Source organism: Dromiciops gliroides, chromosome 2 (assembly GCF_019393635.1).
Source record: "Dromiciops gliroides isolate mDroGli1 chromosome 2, mDroGli1.pri, whole genome shotgun sequence".
Lineage (NCBI taxonomy): Eukaryota > Metazoa > Chordata > Mammalia > Microbiotheria > Microbiotheriidae > Dromiciops > Dromiciops gliroides.
Genome location: NC_057862.1, coordinates 481,111,726 through 481,127,766, shown reverse-complemented (window position 1 = coordinate 481,127,766; position 16,041 = coordinate 481,111,726). Strand labels below are relative to the sequence as shown.

Here is a 16,041-nt window from a genome sequence, read left to right as displayed (position 1 = left end):
ATGTTATAAATACATGTATGTATATAAATAGTTGTAAATTTCCATATTATATTTAAAAAATCTGTGTACAAAGATGCAACCAATTAATTCCTCAAGTGTCATACTAACCCAAATACTGAATAAACAACAAATAACTAATTTAAAACAAAACAAAAATATGCACAATGTTCTGCTGGTTTTGATCACTTCCATTTGCATCACTTCAGGTAAATCTTTTCAAGGTTGTTGCTTTTTTTCTGAAGGCATCTTGTTTCTCATTTTTTATAACATAATAGTTTTATATCACAACCATACTTGTTCAGCCATTGGCCAACTGAAGGGCATCCCCTCAACTTCTAATTCTTTGCCAACATGAAAAAAGCTGATATGTATATTTTTTTAATAAATAGGTTCCCTTCTCTTTTCTTATTCTCTTTTGATTACAGACCTGGTATTGGTATTCCAGGGTCAAAGGTTATGCATAGTTTATAGCCATTAGATCATAATTTGAAATTGTTCTCCAGAATGGTTGACTCAGTTCACATCTCCACAAACAGTGCATTAGTGACCCAATTTTTCCCACATCACCTCAAATATTTATGATTTTGCTTTTTTTAGTCATATTAGACAATATGATAGGTGTGAGATGATACCTCAGAATTGGTTTAATTTACATTTCTCTAATCAATAGTGATGTAGAGAATTTTTTTTCATATGATTATAGATATCTTGGATTTTTTTCATGTGAAAACTGCCCGTCTATATCCCTTAAACAATTATCACTTGTGGAATGGTATGCATTCTGTTAAATTTGATGCAGTTCTCTGTATATTTGAAAAATTATGCCTTTATCTGAGATGTTATGGAATCTGTCACCCCACCACCACTTTTTGCTTTCCTTCTAAGCTTAGCTTCATTGGTTTTGTTTCTTTTAAAATATTTTTTAAAAAATTAATACAATGAAAATTATACATTTTAAAACCTGTGATCCTCTCTATATTTGGTTGGTCAAAAATTCTTTCCTTACCTATAGATCTAACAAGAAAATTTTCCATGATCCCCTCATTTACCCATGGTATAACCCTTTATATTTAAATCATATACCCATTTTGACCTTATCTTTGCATATGGTGTGAGATATTTATCTATACCTAGTTTCCGCCAAAATGTTTTCTAGTTTTCCCAGAAGTTTTTGTCAAATAATGTATTGTGAGACATTAATTTTAGGTTAATCTGTATTATTAATATTTTCTCCATGACTTTCTTTAGACAGTTAAGAAAACAAAATAAAATCAAGCCATTGTTTGCTATGTTTAACAATTTCTGAGGTATAAATGTCCTCACTAAAAATTAAATAATCTACTAGACTTATATTTGAACTAGCTCCAGTACACTACTATTTGAAAAAATAGATCTCATTAAAAGAGATAAGGAAGGAAACTACATCTTGCTTAAAAGCACTATGGAAAATGGAGTAACATCAATATTAAATATGTAATCACCAAGTGGTATAGCATTCAAATTCTTAGAGGAGAAGTTAAATTTGTTATAAGAGGAAATAGACAGTAATACTATACTAGTGGGGGATCTGAACCTTCCCCTCTCAGAATTAGATAAATCTAGCCACAAAACAAATAAGAAAGAAGTAAAAGAGCTGAATAGAATACTGTAAAAATTAGACATTATAAACATCTGGAGAAAATTGAATGGGGATAGAAAGGAATATACCTTTTCCTCAGCAGTACATGGCACATTTTTTAAAACTGACCATGTATTAGGGCACAATAACATCATAGTCAAATGCACAAAGGCAGAAATAGTAAATGCATCCTTCTGAGATGATGATTTAATAAAAATTACATGTAAGAAAGAGCCATGGAAAAGTAGTGTGAAAATCAATTAGAAACTAAATAATTTCATTCTAAAGAATGAATGGGTCAAAAAACAAATCACAGAAACAATCAATTACTTTATCCAAGAGAATGACAATGATGAGACAACATACCAAATTCTATGGGATGCAGCCAAAGCAGTGCTTAGGGGAAATTTTATAACTTTAACTTCTTACATGAATGAAAAAGAGAAACAGGAGATCAATGAATTGGGCATGGAACTTAAAAAGCTAGAAAAAGAACAAATTAGAAATCCCCAATGAGATACTAAACTAGAAATCCTGAAAATTAAAGGAGAAATTAATAAAATTGAAAGCAAGAAAAGTATAGAACTAATCAATAAAACTAAGAGCTGGTTTATGAAAAAAAATAAAATAGATAAACCACTGGTTAATTTGATTAAAAAAAAAAGAACAAAATCAAATTATCAGTATCAAAAATGAAAGGGATGTTCTTACCACCAATGAAGTGGAAATTAAAGAAATGACTAGGAACTATTTTGCCCAAATGTATGTCAATAAATTTAACAATCTAAATGATATGGATAAATATTTACAAAAATACAAACTGCTCAACTTAACTGAATAGAAAATAAAATCCTTAAACAAGCCATTAATGAACTCCCTAAGAAAAAATCCCCAGGGACAGATGGATTTACAGGTGAATTCTACCAAACATTTAAAGAACAAATAATTCCAAATTATACAAATTATTTGGAAAAATAGGTGAAGAATGAGTTCTACCAAATTTGTTTCATGACTCAAATATGGTGGTGATACCAAAACCAGGCAGAGCAAAAACAGAGAAAGAAAATTATAGAAGAATATCCCCAATGAATATTAATGCTAAAATCTTAAATAAGATAATAGCAAGGAGATTACAGCAAGTGATCACCATGATAATACTCTATGACCAGGTGGGATTTATACCAGGAATGCAGGGCTATTTCAACATTAGGAAAACTATTTTTTGGTGATGCAATTGGGGTTTAGTGACTTGCCCAGGGTCATACCAATCAGACTACCTAAAAATTATTTTATAGAGATAGAAATAATAATAACAATATTCATCTGTAAAAACAAAAAGTCAAGAATATCAAGGCAAATGATGAAAAAAATGCACATGAAGGTCGGATAGCTGTACCAAATCTGGAGCTTTACTATAAAGTGGCAGTCATCAAAACCATCTGGTACTGGCTAAGAAATAGAGTGGAGGATCAATGGAATAGGTTAGGCACAGGAGACACAGGAGTAAATGACACTAGTAATGTAGTGTTTGATGAACCCAAAGATTCCAGCTTCTAGGATAGGAACTCAGTATTTGACAAAAACTGCTGGGAAAACTGGAAGATAATATAGCAGAAATTAGGCATAGACCTAACAACTTTACACCTTATACTAAAATAAGGTCAAAATGGGTACATGATTTAGACATAAGAGGTGATACCATAGGTAAATTAGGAGAAGAAGGAATAGTATACCTTTCAGATCTTTGGAAAGGAGAGCAGTTTATGACCAAACAAGAGATAGAGAATATTATGAAATGCAAAATGGATGATTTTGATTACATTTAATTAAAAAGTTTTTGTACAACCAGAAGCAATGCATCCAAAATTAGAAGGGAGGCAGAAAGCTGGGCAACAATTTTTATGGCCAGTACTTCTGATAAAGGCCTCATTTCTAAAATATATGGGGAAATAAATCAAATTTATAAGAATCCAAGTCATTCCCCAATTGAGAAATGGTCAAAGGATATGAACAGGCAGTTTTCTGATGAAGAAATCAAAGTTATCTATTCCCATATGAAAAAATGCTCTAAATCACTATTGATTAGAGAGATGCAAATCAAAACAACTCTAAGGTACCACCTGACACCTACTAGATTGACTAAAGTGACAAAAACATTAAATAATGTATGTTGGAGAAGCTGTGGAAAAATTGGAACGCTAGTCCATTGTTAGTGGAGCTGTGAACTGATTCAACCCTTCTCGAGAGCATTTTGGAATTATGCCCAAAGGGCTATAAAGCTGTGCATACCTTTTGACCAAGCAATACCACTTTTGTGTCTTTTTCCCAAGGAAATCATAGAAAAGGGAAAAGAACCCACATGTTCAAAAATATTTTGTGGTAGCAAGAATTGGAAATTGAGGGGTTGCCTATCAGTTGGGGAATGGCTAAACAAGTTGTGGTATATGAAGGTAATCAAATTCTATTGTGCTGTAAGAAACAATGAGCAGGAGGAGTTCAGAGAAACCTGGAAGGACTTACATGAACTGATGATGAGTGAGATGAGCAGAACCAGAAGAACACTGTACACAATATCATCAACATTGTGTGTTGATCTACTGTGATGGACAGGATTCTTCTCACCAATCCAATGGTACAAGAAAGTTCCAGGGGACTCATGATGGAAAAGGCTCTCCAAATCCAGAAAAAAAAATAGAACTGTGGAATATGGATGCTGATTGAACCATACTATTTCTTTTGTTTTGGGTGCTGTTCTTTTCCTATTTTGAGGTTTTTCCTTATTGCTCTGATTCTACTCTTATAGCATGACTGATGCAGAAATATGTTTTATGTTGTTATGTATATGTAGGGGTGTGTGTATGTGTATATATATATCTATATATCTATATATCTATATCTATATCTATATATATAATATCAGATTACCTGCTGTCTAGGGGAGGGGGGAGAGAGGGAGGAACAAAAATTTGAAACTGGAAATCATATAAACAAATGGCAAAAAATATCTACATGGAAATAGAAAATAATACAATACTTTTATTTTTAAAAAAAGAAAAAAAATTTTGAACTGAGAAGTGATATGACTGGATATATATATATATATATATATATATATATATATATATATATATATATACCAATGAATTAATTAATGTATAATACTACCAGACTTTCTTATTTAGGTATATGTTGAATAAGAGAGAAGCTCTTAAAAATGGGTATTAAGGATTTAAAACTGTCATTTATATATGAGGGAACTAAGGGTATGATAGATAGATAGATAGATAGATAGATAGATAGATAGATAGATAGATAGATAGATAGATAGATAGGTATAGATATATTTCTAAAATTATATTTCCAGTTTCCTCAGATTATATTTTTCAGAGATTTATGGTTAGAAGAGATTTTAAAGGCCACCCTATTTAACTCCTCCCTCATTTTACATAAGAGAAACTAAGACCAGGAGATATTGGATGTCTTGCCAAACTTTGAAACCATCTCCCTATCTTCCTCTCCATCTAACCAAATCTTATCAATCCTTCAAGTCCCAATTCAAGTAAATCTTCTTTGGCTTATCCAAACTCATCACATTGATCTTTTTTTTTTTTGACAGGACTGAAAATTAATTTTTAATAATAAATTACAACTCGGACACAGTGTGGGTAATGGGACCCTGTGGGTTCACATTTTGCTGATGGTCTGCTCAGGGGCTAGGGCTCTGGACCCAATACTAGGAAATTCTCAGCCTTGGGGTGCTCTGGGAGGGCAGCAGGGCCTTATTTATTGCAGGGAAAGTGGCAGTGTGATTCTTTTAAACATACTGTTGTTGCTGCTGTTACTGCTTCTTGGTGGCTGCCTTGCCGGCCAGGTCCTTGGCCTTCTCAGTTGCTGCCAGAGCAGTTTCCTTTGCCTTCTCAGTTGCTTCCTTAGCTGTTTCAGCCAGTGTCTTAGAAGGAGCTTCACTTTGCAGTTTTACCAAGATGTACTCAAAGCCTTTGATGGTCTTGGTCATATTACTTTTGAATCTAGCTATGTCAAACTCCTGTACAGCTCTGGAGACCCCAAACAAACTGGAGGAGATTTCAGTCGAACCACTGTTTTTAGGGTTCACACAGTAAACACATCTTTCCTCCACCATCATCATCTGGGCATGGTTGATGTTCCAGGTGAAAGTGGTCATGTCTGATTTTGTGGGTCCACAATAAAGTCTTTGAGTATGTACAATAAGTGGGCTATATTAGCAGGAAAGAAGCACTTCAACCAGTGGGGCATCCTGTTGGTCTTTGTGAGCATCTACGTGGACAGCCGCTTCTGGTTGGAGTCAGCACATGCTTGCTGTAGGGGTTTGGGTAACGCTGCCAGAAAGCAGCAAACACTTGATCCCCAGGAGTTCTGGAGCATTCTCTGCCCCAGGAAATACTTCGCCATCATCCCTACAGGGGTAGGGGTCGGGCGTCAGGGACCGTACAGCATTGGGGGTAGAGGTAGGTGGAGAAAGGTCTTCTGGTTCCTGCTTTATGTCAGAGTCTCAAAGCAGCAGTTGCAGCTGTTGCCACCATGAGGGAGTGTCTGACTTAGATCTATCTATTGATTTATAGTCCATTTTGCTTTAAGATAGAGGCAGTAAAATTAATAGTAAGAATGCAAGATTTGAAGAAAGAAAGAAAGAAAGAAAGAAAGAAAGAAAGAAAGAAAGAAAGAGAGAGAGAGAGAGAGAGAGAGAGAGAGAGAGAGAAAGAAAAATGAATGCTAGATTTGGAATCAAAAAACAATTTTTTTAGTCCCAACTCAAATATAAATTAGGTATGTGATAAGTGGATAAGCCTCTTCATATCCATGAGCCTTAGTTTTCTTATCTGTAAAATTGAAGGGTTGGATGGATGACCTCAGCATTTAGTTGTTTCAAACTCTATATCTGTGTTCCTATGACTCAGTCTTCTCACTTGTGAAATGTGAATAACTTCATTCTACCTACTTCACAGATCATTTTGTATAATGTACGGTTACTCAAATGGAGCCCCTAGGTAGCACAGTGGATAGAGCACTGGGCTTTGAATCAGGAAGACTCAACTTCATGATTTCAAGTCTGGCTTTACAGACTTAGTAGTTTTGTTACTCTGGGCAAGTCTCTTAACCCTATTTACCTCAGGTTTACTGAAGAATGATCTTTGCAAAGAAAACTCCAAATGGTGTCACAAAGAATCAGAAATGACTGAAAATAGGAAGAAATTACTTAAATGATATTATAGTTTCATGGATAATGTGATGAAATAATGGGATTTAGCAGATACTCAAAGACCCACCTGGAGATTAATCGAGACTGGTTGAATCAGGTGAGAGTGATTGACTGCTGATTAAGCCTACTTCAAGTTAATTGGATTGTAATCACACCTGGCTAGCCCTTAAGAAGGTATTGTTCTCAGAAACTAGACTGTGAACACAACTTTAGAACACCTTCAAAGCCAATGGATTTGGATGACACCAACCAATCACCTTGAAGCAATGTGTAAGGACCGCCTCTGTTCCAGAACTATAAAAAAGCTTCCACAGCCAGCTTAGAGTGAGTTCTTGATTAAAGCAGGCTCCTGGAGGAGGACTTCAGGAAGAACCCAACCAGGCTGGAACTCTAGGCTAGACTGGAGCTGAACATCACAATAATAATAATAATAATAACTAACATTTATGTAGTAATTTGTAGTTTGCAAAGAACTTGGTTGTGTTATCTCATTTGATGTGGACACCATCTCCAATCAGGCTGTTATAACTCATCTGTGACCTTGCTTTCTGTGGGACTCATATCAATACGGCATTTCAATGTGAACAGGGTGTCACCCAAAGTGCTGGTGATTTCTTCCCTTTCTTTTGATATAAGGATACCATTAGAGAAGAAAGACTGACCATGGGTAAACCCTCACTTTAACTACAGGACCAAATCAACATTTTCCTGATAAAATGTTTTAAAGGCATCCATTTACATTATGTCACTTTCACAATTTGCTCTAGTAAAAGTACATCATGAGCAGCTAGGTGGCACAGTGGATAGAGCACCTGACCTGGAGTCAGGAGTACCTGAGTTCAAATCCGGCCTCAGACACTTAACACTGACTAGCTGTGTGACCCTGGGCAAGTCACTTAACCACAATTGCCTCACTAAAAAAAAAAAAAAAAGTACATCAAAAGTCTATGTAGGGGCAGCTAGATGGCACAGTGGATAGAGCACCGGCCCTGGAGTCAGGAGGACCTGAGTTCAAATCCGGCCTCAGACACTTAACACTTACTAGCTGTGTGACCCTGGGCAAGTCACTTAACCCCAATTGCCTCACTAAAAAAAAAAAAAAAAAAAAGTCTATGTATATTAGTAGGCCTGAAAAACATATTTGTATATAGCTGTATTATCCTCAAGATAATTCTAGAATCCCTCAGTATTTTTTTTGTGGAAACAGTTAATTAACAACCATTTATTCAGTAATATAATTAACAAGCATTTCTTAAATTGCTGCTATGTGTCAGGCAGTGTGCTAAGTACTAAACACACAAAGATTAGCAAGATAGTCCTTCATCTCAAGGAGCTCATATCCTAAGGAGAGAGATGGCATGAATAAAAGATTTAATTCCATGGGTATTTTATAACATATAAACAACATACTTATATTTGTACTAGCTTCCTTTGTCATTGATTAATTCTATTGTCTATAGAGTGTTAAAGAAATTTTCTGTTGAATTAATAACATGACCTAGTAAAATTGATGAAATTTTCAAAATATATTTTAGATTGTCAGCCAAGTAAACAGAGAATTTTTTCCTGAACAAGGAACAAAGACCAGAGTTTATATTTCACTTCTGATTTATACTAGCTGAGACCTTGAACCAGTCGCCTAACTTCTCAGCTCCCCAAGGCAGAGAAGGTATCAGGATTTATTGGTAGAGGAATTTTATTTATTTCCCTATAAAACAATGAAATAAAAAATATATTCCATTAATAATTTACTAGATGTTTATTTCCTCAGGCATTTTGCTGAGGGAAGCAATTAAAAGGAAACAAATACACACACACACACACACACACACACACACACACACATCCATGTCCTCAAGTAGCTCAAATTCTAACAGCTGAAATGATTCAAGGGAACTTTTATATCATTCAAAATAACCAATTATATAGGTACCTACACAATACACCAAATAAATTGAAAGTAGTCTCAGAATGGAAGGTACTAGAAGCTAGGGAGGACCAAGAAATTGCTGCAGAAGAAAGTAGTATTTCAACTGAGATTTGAAGAAAGCCAAAGATCTTAAGAGAGAGAGAGAGAGAGAGAGGTCAACCTGGAAGATAGTATACAGGCACTGAGAAGTTATAATGTTTTTAGAATAGCAAGTAGGTAAGTGTAGAAGGATCAGTAATTGTGTTAAGGGGAGTAAAGTGTAAGAAGACTGGCAAGGTAGGAAGAGATAAGGTTATGAAAATATGATGTAAAGCAGAGCACTTTTTTATTTGAACTTGAAGATGATGGGGAACCACAGAAATGGGAGGGAGGGTATATTCTCACACCACTATAGGAAAATTCCTTTGGCAATTGAGTGGACTATTCTTTGGGATAGGGAGAGACTTGAAGTAGAGAGACCAATAAAAATATTATTAAAATATTCCAAATGAAAGATGATCAATTCCTGAATTAGGATGGTGATTTTGAAAGCAGAGACAAAGAGAACATATATGAGAAATTTTGGCAATGGACTTGATGTTTGGTGTGAGGGTGAAGAGTTGGAGTTGATGCTGTGTATGTGAAGCTGGGTGATTGGGAGGAGAGCAGTTCGATAAATAATAATATGGAAGAAAGAGAAAGGGAAGGTTACATGGAAATGGTTGTGAGTTATGACTTAGACATTGAGACTGAGATGTCTATCTGTTTGAAGTATCCAAAAGGCAATTGATAATATAGAAATAAAGATCAGTAGAAAGAGTAGCCTGCATATATACCTCTAAGAACCATATGCATGGAAATTGAATCAATGAGAGCTCATATTCACCCCAAATGAAATTATATAAAGGGAAAAAATAAGGGTCCAGGACAGAGACTGGGATGACATCCAAGGTTAATGTGCATAATATTTTTTTTATGATCCAGCAAAAAGAGACTGAGAGGGAATAATTAGATAGGAAGAGGAAGAGGAGAAAGTGGTGTCATGAAAATCTGGAGAATAGAGCACATAAAAAAGAAGAAAATAATTGACAGTGTCAAAATGTGCAAAGAGATAAAAAATGATGAGAATAAAGATAAGGCCATTGTGTTTGTCAATTAAAAGATTACTGGTTGAAGCATGATACTTAACAAATGAAAGAGAAGATGCAAAAAGAGATATACATTTTTTAAGATTTTCTTGTTTTCTTTTTTATTATATTATGCAATAAACAATTTTATTTATACTTTTGGATTCCAATTTTTATCCATCTTTCCCTCCCTCCCCTCCCCACCCTGAGACAATAAGCAATCAGATATGGGTTATACCTGTATGATTATGTAAAACATTACCATATTAGTCATCTTGTATAAGAAAACTTGAATAAAAGATAATATGAAAGTGAAAAATACCATGCGTCAGTCTGTGTTACATCAATATCAGTTCCTTCTTTGGAGGTGGATAGTATGTTTTATCAATAGTTCTAGGGGATCCACCAACAGTGGATTAATATCTCAGATTTTCCACATACCCTCCAACATTCAATATTTTACATTTATGTTATATTTGCCACTCTGATAGTAGTGATGTCATACTTCAGAATTGTTTTAATTTACATTACTCTGATCAAGAGTGATCTAGAGCATTTTTTCATATAATTATAGATAGCTTGGATTTCTTTGTCTGAAAACTGCCATAACATTTGACAATTTATCAATTGGGGAATGACTTGTATTTTTTATCAATTTGACTTAATTCTCTAAAAAATTGAGAAATGAGACCTTTAGCAGAGATATGTTTCAAAAATTCTTTCCCACTTTTCTGCCTCCCAAGTAATCTTGCTTACATTAGTTTTGTTTATACAAAAGCTTTTTGACTTTATATAATCAAAATTATTTATTTTATATTGTTGTACTCTTTATCTACCTATTATCTTAAATTATTCCTCTTCCTATAAATCTGACAGATAAACAATTCCATGTTTTATTAATTTGTTTATGATATCATAATTTATGTATAAATTCTCTACCCATTTTGACCATATTTTAGTATATGGTTTGAGATTTTGGATCTATACCTAGTTTCTGCCATACTCTTTTCCAGTTTTGTCAGCATTTTTTGTCAACTAATGAATCTTTATTCCAAAAGCTTGGATCTTTGGGTTTATAATATACCAGATTACTATAGTCATTTACTATAGTATAATTTGTACCTCTTCTATTCTACTGATGCACCTCTCTTTCTTAGACAGTACCAGATTGCTTTGATAATTACCACTTTATAATACAGTTTGAGATCTGATACTTCTAGATCACCTGCTTTTATATTTTTTCATTGATTACTTGATATCCTTAAACTTCTGTTTTTCCAAATGAATTTTTAATTATTTTTCTAGATCTATAAAATATTTTGGATAGTTTGATTGGTATAGCACTAAATAAACAAATTAAATTAGGAAGGATTGTCATTTTTATTATACTGGCTCAGCCTACCCATAAACAATTAATATTTTTCCAGTTGTTTAGATTTGACTTTATTTGTGTGAAAAGTGTTTTGTAGTTCTGGTAATATAGTTCCTGTGTTTGTCTTGGTAGGTAGACCCCCAAGTATTTGATATTGACCACAGTTATTTTAAATGGATTTTTCTTTCTATATGTTGTTGCTGGACTTTGTTGGTAATGCAAAGAATTGTTGATGATTTATGTGGATTTACTTTGTATCCTGCAATTTTGCTAAAGTTGATAATAATTTCAAGTAGCTTTCTGGTTGATTCTCTAGGATTTTCTAAGTATAACATCATATCATCTGCAAAGAGTGATAGTTTTGTTTCCTCATAACTTATTCATATTTTAATTCCTTTAATTCCTTTCTTCTTCTTGTTGTTGTTCTTGTTGTTGTTCTTGTTGTTGTTCTTGTTGTTGTTCTTGTTCTTGTTCTTGTTCTTCTTCTTCTTCTTCTTCTTCTTCTTCTTCTTCTTCTTCTTCTTCTTCTTCTTCTTCTTCTTCTTGTGAGGCAATTGGGGTTAAGTGACTTGCCCAGGGTCACACAGCTAGTAAGTGTTAAGTGTCTGAGGCCGGATTTGAACTCAGGTCCTCCTGACTCCAGGGCTGGTGCTCTATCCACTGCACCACCTAGCTGCCCCAATTTAATTTCTTTTTATCCTCTTATTGCTATAACTAACACTTCTAGTACAATATTAAATAATAAACCTGATAAGGAGCATCTTGCTTCACTCCTAATTGTATTGGCAAAGCTTCTAGCTTAGCCCCATTACATATAATCCTTGCTGATGGTTTTAGATAAATAGTACTTATTATTTTGATGTAGGTTACTTTTATTCCTATGCTCTCTAGTGTTTTTAATAGGAATGGGTGCTGTATTTTGTCAAAGGCCTTTTCTGCCTCTATTGAGAAAATCATATGATTTCTATTGGCTTTGTTATTGATATGGTCAATTATGCTAATAGTTATCCTAATATTGAACCAGCCCTGGTCATAGTGTATAATCCTTGTAATGTATTGTAATCTTTTTTGCTAGTATTTCATTTAAAATTTTTGCATCAATATTCAATAGCAAGATTGGTTTATAATTTTCTTTCTCTGTTTTGGCTCTTCCTGGCTTGGGTATCAACACCATATTTGTCTCATAAAAATAATTTGGTAGGACTCCGTCTTCATTATTTTTTCAAATAATTTATTTAGTATGGGGATTAATTGTTCTTTAAATATTTGGTAGAATTCACTTTTGGTGGCAGCTAGGTGGCACAGTGGATAGAGCACTGAGTTCGGAGTACCTGAGTTCAAATCTGGCCACAGACCCTTGACACTTACTAACTGTGTGACCCTGGGCAAGTCACTTAACCCCAATTGCCTCACCAAAAAAAAAAAAAAAAAAAAGAATTCACTTTTTAATCCATCTAGTCCTGGGGATGTTTTCCTGGCAAGTTCATTGATGCCTTGCTCAATTTCTTTTTCTAAAATTGTGTTATTTAAATAGATTATTTCTTCTGCTAATGTGGGTAATTTATATTTTTGTAGATATTCATCCATTTCATTTAGATAATCAAATTTATTTGCATAAAATTTTGCAAAATAATTCCTAATAATTGTCTTAATTTCCTCTTCATTGTTGGTAAATTCACCCCTTTCATTTTTGATACTAGTAATTTGCTTTTCTTTTTTTCCCTTTTTTTGATCAAATTTACAAATGGTTAATATATTTTATTGTTTTTTTCATAAAACCAGCTTCTAGTTTTATTTATTAATTCAATGGTTTTTGTACTTTCAATTCTATTTATCTCTCCTTTGATTTTCAGTATTTCTAATTTGGTGTTTAATTGGGGAGTTTTATTTTTTTTTTTCATTTTCTAGTTTTTTTAGTTGCATGCCCAATTCATTGATCTGCTTTTTCTCCATTTTATTGAAATAATCAGTTAAGAATATAAATCTCCCCATAATTGCTGTTTTGGCTGCATCCCATAAATTATGATATGTTCTTTCATCATTATCATTTTTTAAATGAAATCATCAATTGTTTCTATAATTTGTTCTTTGGACCACTTGTTATTTTAGGATCAGATTATTTGATTTCCAATTGATTTTAAATCTCTCATTCAATTGTCCATCATTGAATGTATTTTTTAAAATTTCATTATGATCAGTAAAAGGATGTGTTTAATATTTCTGCTTTTCTGCATCTGGTTGTAAGGATTTTATGCCTTAACTCATGGTCAATTTTTGTATAGGTCTCATGTACTGCTTAGAAAAGGTATATTCCTTTCTATCACCATTCAGTTTTCTCCAGAGAACTATCATTTGTAACTTTTCAAAAATTTTATTCATTTCCTTAACTTCTTTCTTGTTTATTTTTGGTTAGATTTATCCAGTTCTGAGAGGGGAAGATTATGTTCCCCCATAAGGATAGTTTTATTATTTATTTCCTCATGTAACTCCTTCAATTAGTCCATCAAAAATTTTGATGCTATACCATTTGGTGCATATATGTTAAGTATTGATATGACTTCATTGTCTTTCAGTAAGATATAGTTTCCTTCTTTATCTCTTTTAACTACATCTATTTTTGCTTTTCCTTTGTCTGAAATCATGATTGCTACCTCTGCTTTCTTTCCTTCAACTGAAGCATAAAAGATTCTGTTTCAGCCCCTTACATGTGTATCTGCTTCAAATGTGTTTCTTCTAAACAACATATTGTAGGATTTTGGTTTTCAATTCATTCTGCTATCTGCTTCAATTTAATGGATGAGTTCATCCCATTCACATTTATACTGATAATGACTAACTGCTTATTTCTGTGTTCTTTTTCTCCTGTTAATTCCCCCATTTTTTTCCCAGAACCTTACCCTACTCACAAGTGTTTTACTTATGATCACTGCCTTCCTTAATATCCCCTTTCTCTTATCAGTCCCAGGTCCCTCTTCTATTATCCACTTCAGTATTTAAACTTCCTTATAGGTTAAGATACATTTCTATATCGAACTGAGTGTGTTTGTTATTTCCTCTTTAAGCTAACTTTGATGAGAGTAAGATTTAATCTTTGCCCATCCCCAACATTTTCCCCTCCATTGTGACCGTTCTTTCATGCCATTTTTTCATGCATGTGAGGGACAATTAACCCCATTCAATTCCCCTTTCCTTTTTCTTCCTTCCATGTAATGTATTTCTTAGTCCTTTATTTTGTTTTTTGGGGTCTCATCCCATCAATGTCACTTTATAACTATGCTCTCTAACTACATATACTCCTTCAAATTATTCTTATAATAAAGTTGTTAAGACTTACAAATATCACTGCCCCTTCAGTATCACCTTATGAACATATTCCCTCTCTACATATACTCCTTCTAATTTCTCTTTTAATAGAGTTGTTAAGTTGTACAAATATTATCTTACCTTATAGAAATATGAACAGTTTAACCTTATTGAAATTTTTACAGTTTTCTTTTGTTTTGTTTTTGTCTTTTCTTGTTTGTTTTTTTCTCTAGAATCTTGTATTTGGAGGTCAAATTTTATATTCACCTCTGGCCTTTTAATCAGAAATGCTTAAAAGTCCTCTATTTCATTAAATATCTGTTCATTTCTCCTGAAAGAATACCTTCAATTTTGCTGGGTAGGTGAGTCTGGGTGTAAACCTAACTCCTTTGCCTTCTGGTTATTGTATTCCATGCCTTGGGATTCTTTCATCTGGAAGCTGCCAAATCCTGTGTAATTCTGACTATAGCTCTACAATATTTGAATTGTTTTTGTTTTTTGTGGGTTTTTTTGGCTGCTTGTAATATATTTTCCTTGATCTGTGAGCTTTGAAATTTGGTTATGATGTTCCAGGGTAGTTTTCATTTTGGGATCTCTTTCAGGAAGTGATTGGTGGATTCTTTCTATTTCTATTTTGACCTCTGATTCTAATATATAAAATAGATATCTAATATATAATTTCTTGAAAGCTATTATCCAATTTTGCATTTTTTTCATCGTGGTTTTCAGATGGTTCAATAATTCTTATATTATCTCTCCTGGATCTATTTTTTATGTCAGTTGACTTTCCAACGAGAAATTTCACATTTTTGTTTATGTTGTAACTTTTTTATTTTGTTTTACTGTATCTTAGTGTCTCATGGAATAATTAGTTTCTATTTGTTCAATTCTAATTTTTAAACAATTATTTTCTTCAGTGACCTTTTGCACTTTCTTTTCCTTTTGGCCAAATCTGTTTTATAGGGAATTATTCTCCTCAATAAATTTTTGAATTTCTTTTTCATGGTTCTCTTGTATTCCTTTTATTTCTTTCCAAATTTTTCTTCTACTTTTCTAATTTACTTTTTTGGGGTTATTTTATGTTTTTGGCAAGGGGGCAGGGCTATGATGGTTAAGTGACTTACTCAGGGTCACACAGCTAGTAAGTATTAAGTGTCTGAGGTCAGATTTGAACTCAGGTCTTCCTGACTTCAGGGCTGGTGCTCTACCCACTGTGCCACCTAGCTGCCCCTCTAATTTACTTTTTTTTTGTGGGGCAATGAGGGTTACGTGACTTGCCCAGGGTCACACAGCTAGTAAGTGTCAAGTATCTGACTGAGGCTGGATTTGAAATCAGGTACTCCTGAATCCAGGGCTGGTGCTTTATCCACTGTGCCACCTAGCTGCCCCTCTAATTTACTTTTTAAAGTCCTTTTTAAGGCGCTGCTTCCCTGATCCTGAAATGATTCAAATACAGTTTTAAATTGGTTTGGA

General features: G+C 33.6%; 1 pseudogene; it reads right to left on the bottom strand.

Moving 5' to 3' along the window:
• Window positions 1-5,432: 5,432 nt before the first annotated feature.
• LOC122739923 lies at window positions 5,433-6,049 on the bottom strand (annotated as a pseudogene).
• Window positions 6,050-16,041: the final 9,992 nt, after the last annotated feature.